Raw genomic sequence first — 11283 nt, forward strand, 5'->3', positions numbered from 1 at the left:
CTGGAGATGAGCCTACCAAAACTGGCGAATCTGCATCTTGTCTCCTGCCTGGAGATGACCCAGAAAAACTGAAGACTCAGGGCCAAGCCCTGATATCTGACAATGCCATACACATGTTAATGACCTGCTCTTCATCTCTGGGAAATGCAGAAGCACCACTTGATTTAATCATCCAATCCTTCAAATTTAATTAGATTTTCTACAGAAAGGGCTTATTAAGTAGAGGCACAGGCAAATACAATATGCATAGCAACACTGGTAGCAGCCATCATGCTGATGGCTGTTTATTCAATTTCCCTGTCTTTTCTGTTAAGTTCAGCCGCAGCATTTACATTCTGTGTTTGAAATATGCCTGCAGCCAAGGTGGCCTGATTTTCCTTCTGAACAATTTCTCCCTGTCCTCAAGTGACTGCTCCTACTTCTCCTTCTCCTCTTCCCCTCATTCTTTTGATGACAGCTTACTTTGATGTGTTCTAGTGCAGAAGACCTTCCCAGATCTGTTGATTAGATCTACACTTAAAAAGCACACAAAAGGCATTACAAGGATATAAATGTTTCTGAAAATGCTGAAACAGGGTGGGGTGGGATGTCAGTTTTTAAATATGGGAAGGGAAATTATATTGCTAAAAATGTAAATAATGGAATGCTTACTTTCTTGTTGAGGTTTTCTTTTACACTGTAGAGAATTTCACAAGCATTATTTTAGCACATAAAAATAATACCATTTGCAGTACTCTGTAATCCTGTGATCCCCAGAGATGGAATTATCAACATCTCTAATAAGAGACAGACTTCCCATTTTGGATGCGAAAGGGGTAATGAAGAGTGGAATGTGAGTAGAATGGGGGATCCAATGCCATTCCAGTCCTCAGCCCCACCTCTGACAAGGTTTTATCTCCATTTATTAATTACTTTAATAAAAAAACACAATGGTAGGAAAGGAAATTAACATAGCTCTTCCCTCCTCTTTTCCCTACCAACAGGAACCTGGAAGTATACTGGATTCATATAACACTCTGATGCGTGAGTGCTTTAGCACCTTTCTTAGGAATTACTTGCTCATATATTTGTGAAATGTACAGGACAATGCCATACATGTACAGAACAAAGTCCTTCCTTGATAAATGGTTATGAACTTCCTAGAGTTCATGACTGCAGCCTACATTTCTTAATTCCAGTCAAACAAAAATTATTGATATATAGAAAGCTGCTGTACTCTAATGTGCCTAAGTACATAATACTGTGTGCCAGCTGGGAAACAGGAATTCATGTTGAAAATGGAAATCATTAACACTGTAGTAAACAAAAGGAGGGTTTTATTTTAGGGGTTTAGAACCTGAATGTAGATCTGGTTATCATTAAATGAGGAAGCAACTGAGTGAGAGGTTGACCAAATACTTGGCCATGATCATGTATTTCCAGGCTGGACTAAATGCCTAGGCATATTCAGTATTCTGCAATGTCTGGAAATAGTTTTCTACCACTGAGTGTGAAGCATGTTATTGGTTAAGTATTTGACACCTGAAAACAGTGCATTTGAGGTATCTCATCCCCCCCCCCCAAAATAACTTATTTCTCAAGAAATTGCTTGCACTGCGCTACTTCCGGCTTTGTGCGCACACGCACACACACACAACAGAAAGTGACTCACAAATTATCCCTACACCCTGATTTCTTCCATTGCTGCCCCCACCTCTAGGGTCTTTTTCTTCCCCCAAGACACGACCAAGAAGAAACCACATTAAATTACACAAGAAACTGATTTGCTGATAATGGATGTTTGGAGGCAAACATTGCTTCCACGTTAGCTCTGATCTCTGGAACTGCTATCTCTTGTTAATTTTTTTCAGAGAATTATGATGATAATTCATTGCATTCTAGCATTTTCTATGTTGTCCTTTTCTATGTTATGTATTCAATTTGTACTGATTTACTTTTGCAATAAAATCCACTGAATCAATGTAAAGAGGCTACATAGATTGGCTACTAGTTCTATGGCAATTACCCTTTAATTAAAAGCTTTCTATTTTCAGATGCTGCATGTTTTGTTTTTCCTACTAAACATGGCTGATGAATTAGTTGTTTCACAAACAGGTGAAGGTTTTAATGAGCTGTTTCTTTTTATTATTATTTTCTTCTATAGCAAAGCATACGTATGTTTATTTAAAGAAAGCGCTCCTTTTGATTATGTAAAAAACATTCTGAGCTGACAGAAATGAATCTGCTTATACAATTTATAAAGTTCTAATCCTGATAGTTTCTAGAAATAGGCTTGCTGACAGAGTTACAAACATTTCTGATAGTTCTTTATAAAACACTGGTTTCCTACTGAAATCGGGAACTGTAAAAAATTAAATGCAGATATTCCTTCCTGCTCAATATGTTAGTCAAAAAACTGAACAAGAAACCAGAGGATTTTAAACAAGAACAAAAACTTTATTTGGTTTTGAAAAATCAAAGCAAGCTTGGACACACAAGAGACAAGACTCAAATATGTCTGTCCCAAACAAATAACTCTTCACTTCTTTTATACTTATGGCAACCCATTACGTCATCCAGTTATTGGAAAGACACTCTACTAACATCTGTCATTAAAGGGTAATTCTGCCCATTACATATAATTCAATATATAGTTACAATTGACAGATAGAACACTCACAGCAGATTATATTTACTTAAAAAACATATATCTCTCATCTGCCTATAGATATGATTATTTAAAGAAGCATATGCTTACCAGCTGTCTTTAAACGTAATTAGCTAAGAGTATATGGTTAGGTCACGTATACTTTCCATCTGTTAGACAAAGACATCTCCAAGCTATATTTAAGACTATTCTTGAATTATAACAGTTTTAATATTGAAGAATCACTCTTATACTGTATGTTTAATTTCTCCAAATCTCGCAACTTCACTACTAAATCTTAAAAGCTCATATGAAAAAGTGGAAAGTGTAATCTACTGTAGTAAGGAAGGCCAGCTATAGGTTTGTGGGACTTCAGAAGGCATTTGGGGGAAGCATGTATTGGTTTAGCTGTAATTTATTACTTAAATGTTACTTAAATAAAAAATTAGCTTGCTCTAAGATCAAATCATCAAATTAGATGTTAAGGAGAATATGCATTCCTTACAATTAACTCATTTCACCTCCCACAATGGGATTCCCTCAGAAATAGATGCCTCAGTACTGGACTTGCAAATTAAACCTGCGGTTATCTTCCAGTGAGCAAACAACAAAACAAAGCCTTTAATGCAAGATACGTGGAAGTGAAAAATCACATGCTTTGACAAACAAATGTCTTTTATCACTTGGGGGATCGCTGCTATAAAAGGTTTGCTAAATGTAGGGCCTAGTTTATTTTGCAGGGAAATTTTGACTCAGGCACCTAGTCTGCCAACTAAATGAAATATCACAAATTTGCTAGACTTCAAAAGTGGGAGCTGTCTGGCACAGTGATTATAGATGCATATTTTGATTATTTTTTGCTTCTGAGTTATCAATTAAAAAGCATGATGATAAGCACAGTTATGTTCATTTAGGGCCTTATCACATTAGCCCCTCTGCTGCTACAATTGCATTTTTTCTCAAAAGTGAGATTGTAGTCTTACCTCTTGCACTTTCAGACCCAGTCCATGGTTTTGATGCCTGTTAGAAAACTGCTGTTGAACTTTTGCACTGGAAATGATGCATGACAAAAGTATTAAAGTCATTGTCAAATTATTTCCAATAGTAGAAGTAATTGCTTTTGCAATGTGTTTTTTTAATGCTATACTGACGAAACAGCACTGATATCATGTGGTAAGGGAGAATAGAATGTGTTGCTATTCTGTTATCCTACCACTTTACTGGCCTTGTGCGATAAGATCCTTAATCACAAACATGAAGAATAGCAGTGGAAAGAGCAATTTAGCAGCAGCATCTGTGATATTAGTATGCTGGTGGCATCCAACTCCATTTCTTCTGTTTACCTAACTCCACAGAAGTTGTTTCAATTCTAATCTCATGTCTGTCATCTATAATGGATTGTCTGTGGACAAACAAATTGAAATGTCATCCAGACAAGATAGGTGTTCCTAATCCGTTGAAAGGTGTATCAGTGACTACAGAGACAGCCTGGGTTGAATTAGTTGACACTTTTCAAAAGATACAGGTTTGCAGTTTGGGTGTATTCTTGGATTCAGTCCTGGCCCTGGGCACTCAGATTTTTGTAGTGACCCAGAGTCCATTTCTACAGTTAGGGTGTGCCAGCTGCACCCATTCCTCCAAATGCCTGATCTAGCCATGGTGGTATATACCTTAATTATGTCCCTTTTGTATTAAAGTAAAACACTGTGTGGTGCTCCCTTTGAAAAGTGCTTGGGAACTTCTGTCAGCGCCAAGAATTACAGCCACAGTACTGAATGAAGCAGGTTCTGGGGAGCGGTGGCATCATTAGGAGGTGCGGGGGGCATGGGGGGGGGTACACTGCACCAAGTGACACCCCACTGAGTGCACCCTCTCTCCCTGCCATGCAGCATTTTACTCACGAGTAAGCTAGTGCCTGGCAGGGAGGAAAGGTACCCAGCGCACCCCTCTCCCTGCCAGGTGCCAGTGTACTCATGTCACACAATGGCATAGCCCAATCATGGAGTCTCCAGTATATGCCCCTTCTCCCTCCCCTCCCCCATGCGCCCCTACCAGACCAGCCAGTTTGCTAATATTCTTATTAAACCCATTTTATTTTTGGTGACCTGTTGTGTATGTCATAATTTCGCTTCATGGGGTAAGCAATGGGTTGATGATGCAGCTGGCTGCTCCTGTACATGTACAATAGAATAATGGGTGAGCAACAAAAAATACTATGGGCAATAATGGTGCTGGCAGCTTGCCGGCCTCTTCCCCCATCTCTATACCAGTGTGCAGTCCACACACTGGTGTGATAGTTCACACTTTCCAGTTTGATCCAGAGCAAATTAGGAGTTGTTTTGTTCTGGTATTTGGGCCTGGTTCCGGTTTCCTCCCATTTGGCTATGTGCATTATTTTAAACAGGGTTGAAAACAGGGTGAAAAAAACTTCTTTTCGCTTGTGCAGACAATCCCTGATGTCTTCTTATCTGACCATCAGACAATAGGGTGCTGAGTTTTATGGCATCTCAAATAAGCTCTGAATTAATGGTCTGGCCCTGGCTCCTGCCCTTCAACATAAGTAAGGCCTTATTTCAGAGGTGGTTTGCACCTGGAGAGATTGGCTGCATTCCATATGTCCATGATGGGTTCACAGTTTCTTCTGCAGGCTTTTATTTATTTATACTGATGTTATCTCTGTTTGTAGTTTGCAGACATTATGTTCAGAGAGCTATAGTACAGTTTCTCTAAAAATAATTAATACTTTTTACCCAACAAATTTACTATCCATTACCCAATGCATAACCACTTCTATCTTATTTCATCTGTGGGGGCGTTCCCACTAGACTAAAACTCGTGTCATGATTCGACATAAGTTCTTATCGTTCCCACCTAAGCCCGAATTAGACCTGCATTACCCCAGAATCGTTCTCATAGTGATTCAATTCAGATTCGATTTATACTGTATAAATCTATTTATACGTGTTTAAATCCGGTTAAAAAAATAGTAGGTTATAACGCAGGTTATTTTCAAAACCGGGATACGATTTGCTGTAATACAATGGGAACGAATTGGTGTCTGATTCCGGATCCTGGCGAAGGGAAGAGCAACAGCCGAGGGGTCGGTTTGTGGGTGTAACTTTTTCTTTGTTCATTTTTTCCTTCGCCATCGCCATATTTTTTTTCTATCATTCTTCCTCCAGAGCCTTCCTTTCTCGCGAGGCAGGTAATTAGCCCCAAATTTATTTTTATTTTAAAACATTGTCTTCTAAGTGAATATTTGGCTGATCATAACAAAGTAGGCGGATATGCGCATAAACGCATCTCATTGGCTAATTTGGGGGAAAAACCCGCCAAATTAGGAGGGAGGGTAAAAACAGGCAAGAAATGGGAATGGTGGTTAGGATAAATCGAATACAATTGATTCACAGTAAAATGACGACATGATGATGTCATGTTGATTGACAGCCAGTGGGAACGAACTGAAAGTCTAATCCGGGTTAACATAAATCGATGTAAATTAAATGGGAACAACAGAGGGGTACTTTAACCCGGAATATTTACAGACAACGACACAAATGGGAACGATTGGGGGGGGGATCAAATTTAAAATTGCTGCATTTTAAATCGCTGCATTTATGACTCGCTGCATTTTATGTCGCTTTAAACACAAGTGGGAACGCCCCCAGTAACAGCTAATCTACAGGGCTTGAAATTGGCAAAACATAACAGCTAGCCTATTATATTTCTTGGTGGCTGCTCCCAGGGTTTGGAACTCCTTTACACCAGAAGCAAAAATGCATCCCTTATTGCTGTCCTTCTGTTAGCAGGCAAATAATTTAGGAATGGACTGTTTTTGCTATTTTTATTGCCTTTTTAATGTATTTATTTTAACTGTTTTTTACACTGTGTAACTGCATTTTAACAAAAATGTTTTCTATGTATTTACTTATGTTTTGTATGCATTTTTATCTGTATGTTTTATTTTTTATAAGCACTTTGCATCCTAGTTTGTGGAGGGAACAAAAGTGAATAAATAATTGTTATCAGCAGTGTCTTTTTCTCCCATTGCACAAGTTGTGGCCCTCTTCTGTGTCCTCACTCCCTGGCCACTCTATGAACCTGGACAATCTCGTCAACAGATGCTGGCAAATAGCGATCAGGTGCTAGGGAAGTTTAGTAGTCTGTCCTGCCAGTACCTAAGGGCCCAAACAGACAGGCCAAAATAAAGCTGCTTCAGGTCACTTTGGAGGTATGCTATTTAAATGATGCATGCATCCTAAGAGGCCAGAAGCCGCACCAAAGCCACGCTCCAGCCCTAACAACTGGAGCGCAGCTTTGCACAGCTTCTGACCTCTTAGGACGCATGCATCATTTAAACACCATACCTCCAAAATGACCTGAAGCAGCTTTATTTTGGCCTGTCTGTTCAGGCCCTAAGCTACCTTGCTCTCCATAGGTACTATGAAGAGTGCTGTCCCATGCCCATGCCCAAAGCTGAGTAAATATCACTCTAGTAGACTTCTGTGTGTGTAATGTGCTTTGCCTCAAGCCAAAAAAGTGTCCCAGTCCAGCCCTGTTCCAAACACATCATACTGACAACAGGAGAGAGACTGAGAGAGAAAAAGACTGGAAAGAAAGGTCATCATTATTATTCTTGTTGTTATTGTTGCGTGTCTCCACGTAATTTCTGGTTTATGATGATCCTAAAGCAAACTTATCATAGGGTTTTCTTGACAAGTTTCTTTAGAGGGGGTTTGCCATTGCCATCCTCTGAGGCTGAAGAAGTGCAACTTGCCTAAGGTCACCCAGCGGGCTTTTCTGCTTGAGTAGAGATTTGAAGCCTAGTGTTCAGAGTCATAGTCCAATACTCAAACTACTATACCATGATGGGTCTTATAACAGGCACTCTTTATTTGTAAGATAATTTATAGAGGAAGGCTTCTCTCTGACTGCTAAACATTGTGACAGCTATTGCCATACAATAATGCGGATGCAGCCAATGTGGCCAGATAGATCAGATTAATCAGCTCCATCTCTGGGCAGTTTCTATCACTACCAGTTGAAGACACAGGAACACTTCCAGTGCATTGATAATATACATGCCTGAAGAATGGGAAAGAATAAATATTTTATGTCATATGAGAAACAAAATCAAATTAAAACACATGTTTTTTGGGTGTGTGTAGAGAAAAATTCATGTTAATATTTTGGAACTGGTTTTGAAACTTACAATTTTTCTCAATTAGCTTATATTTTATTTAATCTCATGTCCCACTATATACATACGGATCACTTTAAATATATTTTGAAAAATGTGTTTCTTGAGAACATTTTTTACAAGTTCAAAAGTTGGGAATAAAACTGCAAAACATAATTTTTTTTAAAAATGGAGCTTAAATATTATGTTTATTGGAATAATTTATTTTCACTTCTGCACTAGTGTATTAAATTACACTACAGAAATAAATGAAATGTTAAATGTGTGAAACCACTGTGAGAGATGGGGAATTGAGAAGCAGCTTCAGATTCATCCCTCCCCTATCTGCATAAGCAGCAGCCTCGGGGAAAGGAGAGGCAGTTATAGCAACTTTCCTGATGTTCTGAGCTTCTTGGCAATCTGGAGTTCAGTAATTACAGTATTAATTTTTCTAGTTGAATAGATTTTTCAAGCAAGTGCCTTAAGGGCATTTTCAAAAGGTCACTGCACAGTTGTGCAATCAGTGGGGCTTCAATGCAAGACAGGCAAACAGACAAGCCCTGTTATATTATTGGTTAAATGGGATACCATAGTTTATTGCATAACCAACCTAATTAAAGGGGTGCAAAAAGAAAAATAAGCTACCTAGGGAACTGTTGTATAAGATTCAGTTCTGTTGTAATATCTGCTGTGACATCTACCCTGAAATGTTGTGTAGTGCTTATGCTGCATCACTGAAGGAAAACTGAGGTGGGTTACACACCGCCATTTAGTTCGCGCTCTGCGCGTCCTAGGGTTAGGAAGGGGTGTGCTAGGGTTAGGAAGGTTCTCACTTCTTAACTGCCCCTCTCCCTAGGATGCGTGGAGCACGTACTAAATGGCAGCACGCGTCCACATGGGCGCTGCCATATTTACGTCCTGGACGCACAGCGTCCAGATGTGGCGCCGCGGAAGTGATGCCGCGAGTGCGCGCCTCGCGGCGCCACTTCCAGGAGCCAAAAAAGAGCCCCATTTTGGCGCTCCTTTTTAGCTGCACCGGGAAGCCTCGCAGTCTGGCCGCTGGGGCTTCTTGGCGTAGCTAATGGAGCCAGTGCCAGACCGCCTGCTTTTGGGCGGTCTGTAGCGCGCCTGAGTCATACCCTTTCTCCACATCTGTCCATTACCTGAAACATCAGGCTCTAGAACTTTCATGGCTATGAGCTAGAAAGTGCTATACAGCCTTGGTCTAGTAGTCTAACAGATGATATCTCCGCCTACAATCCTGGCCTCAGGTCTACAGGAGATGCCCTTCTTTCAGTCTCATGACCTTCAGAGGTACAACTGCTGGAAGCACAAGATAAAGGTGCAGGACAGACAGTCCCAAAGTGCCATGCCGCCACCAATTCTAGGGTTAGGGACCACACACCAACCGCACATGTACTGTAGCTGCACATCACTTATGTCATGAGTGCACCATTGGCTACTAATCAATGGCACTAATGAATAAATAATAAATTCCAATAAAACAATAAACTAATGGTTCCAAATAAATTAATGAAAAATAAGCTATGGAATTTAGCTCTCATGGAGACATTAACATTACATTAGATTTTAAAACCATAGCTGTATTAGTTTGGATCAGTATGGTAAGGGATCTTGTAGCACCTTTGAGATTCACTGAGAGAAAAATTGGTAGTACAGTATAAGCTTTTGCACACTTAAGTCTCCTTTATTAGATTTTTAGAAGAATGGAAGAAACTGACTATGAGATTTCTTTTTTTAATTTGACAATATTTTATTTAATTTGTATATTTTAAATACTTCTTTCATTGCATGATGGAAAGACATGTTTGTCTTGTTTTCCCCACCTGTTTTCTTCACATTTTCCATGGACTGATGAAATCTCCTTTCCAATAGTCTCCACCCCATTATCTTGACAGTAATTCTTAGACTGACCTATGCTCTGAAACTGACTATTTAAGTATTTATTTATTTATTACTGTCTTTCTATTGTTAAGTAATTTTTCTTGTATCTAAATAACAAAAAATTAAGGAGAAACCTGAAATACGGTAATTTTACTGCCCCCTGGGGGCTCGATGAAACAAAGCACCTGCATGCAGTTGATTCAGTGTGGCTGTGCTTCTTTGTCCTATCCTAAAAAGACTGCAAATAAATTATTTTTCTCTGGAGCAGTGGATGAATAACATTAATGTTTCATCTACATTTTAGTGTGCTTAAATACAACATTTCAAAGCCGTAGACTGGAAATTCACTCCTTCACACTCAGGTCTTAAGATTTAGAAAAGGAATTAAGGAGTCTCTAGTACGCTGGGACATTCTATGGCAATAAAAATAACATAATTCAAGATCAAGTAGGAATAGAAAGATGTTGGATGCAATCCACAGAGGAGTTATATAAAAGAGATTATAAAATGAAGGACACATAGAACAAAGAGCCATATGAAGATAAACCCCAAATTCTAAAAAGCGAAGAGGAAACTGCAATGAGAAATGGTGAAAAACAAGTCACCAGGAACAGATGATATTCCAGTCAAACAAAATAAAATAAAAATAAAATAAAATTGGAAGGCAATTTTCAGGCCATTTTTTTGCCCCAAATATCTCATTGACATATGAACCATACTTACCTCTACTGTTCCATCTTTTGCAAATGCATCATTTAAGACTGGTAGTTTCTGCAAGAACTGAGTTCCAATACAACCAAGGGGCAAAATGGTTGGAGGGAGAGTGGGAGGCTAATATGTTACCACAGCAACTATGCAAGCCATTTTTAGTCTTACTAACTCATGAATTTGGGTTTTATAAGTGGAGTTCAGAAGACAAAGATTTAATTATTTCATTTCCCTTCGAAAACAAATTTCTGAACCAAGCCATAGGCAGCAGGCATGAAAGGCTGAGAAGCCAGAGCTAGCAAGACATGACTAAGAATGATCAGAATCCAAAAGACAACTCAAAAATCAGGACTGAGGGCAAGATTAGCCATATGAAGACTTGGCTGCTCCCTGTAAGGTAGAAAAAGAAGGGATTTATACCTTTTTATAACTGGAAATAGCCATCATCAGCTTGGGCAAATGAAATCAAGGTTGTTTCCTGAGAGGTTGTAGTTAACATGGCTCACTACACAAGCGAGTGATCAGCCAATTCCTGACAGTTGTATATTCTCCAACATTTCACAGATAAATACTGGGATGCAAACAACATCAGTGTATGGTCAAGACAGCAAAGTTATTAATGAGGAAGAACTCCAGCAGTTTGCTTTTTGCCTGAGTCTACAGTAAAGGATAAGATCACTCCTTCCATTCCTCTCCTCTTTGGGTTAAATGAATGCAAACTGCTTTTGAATTCTGAACTCAGTTTGCAGCAACGTAAGTAAGCTGAGGACAAAGGGGGATAGTGGAAGAAGAGAAACCAGGATGTTTTAAAAGCTGCTGACAAAGTGGAATGGATTAATTTGGATTTTCCTTGCCAAACTAGGAC

General features: G+C 39.2%; 1 protein-coding gene across 1 annotated transcript in view; it reads right to left on the reverse strand.

The window, feature by feature from the left end:
* BOK (BCL2 family apoptosis regulator BOK) overlaps nucleotides 1-10451 on the reverse strand; it is a 45166-nt gene extending 34715 nt beyond the window's left edge. The window contains exons 1-2 of the mRNA XM_042456494.1: nucleotides 10434-10451; nucleotides 3610-3676 (exon numbers count right to left, since the gene is read on the reverse strand). The gene's annotated coding sequence lies outside the window, so the exon portion shown is untranslated. The remainder of the gene's footprint in view (nucleotides 1-3609; nucleotides 3677-10433) is intronic.
* Nucleotides 10452-11283: the final 832 nt, after the last annotated feature.

This window comes from Sceloporus undulatus, chromosome 3 (genome assembly GCF_019175285.1).
Source record: "Sceloporus undulatus isolate JIND9_A2432 ecotype Alabama chromosome 3, SceUnd_v1.1, whole genome shotgun sequence".
Lineage (NCBI taxonomy): Eukaryota > Metazoa > Chordata > Lepidosauria > Squamata > Phrynosomatidae > Sceloporus > Sceloporus undulatus.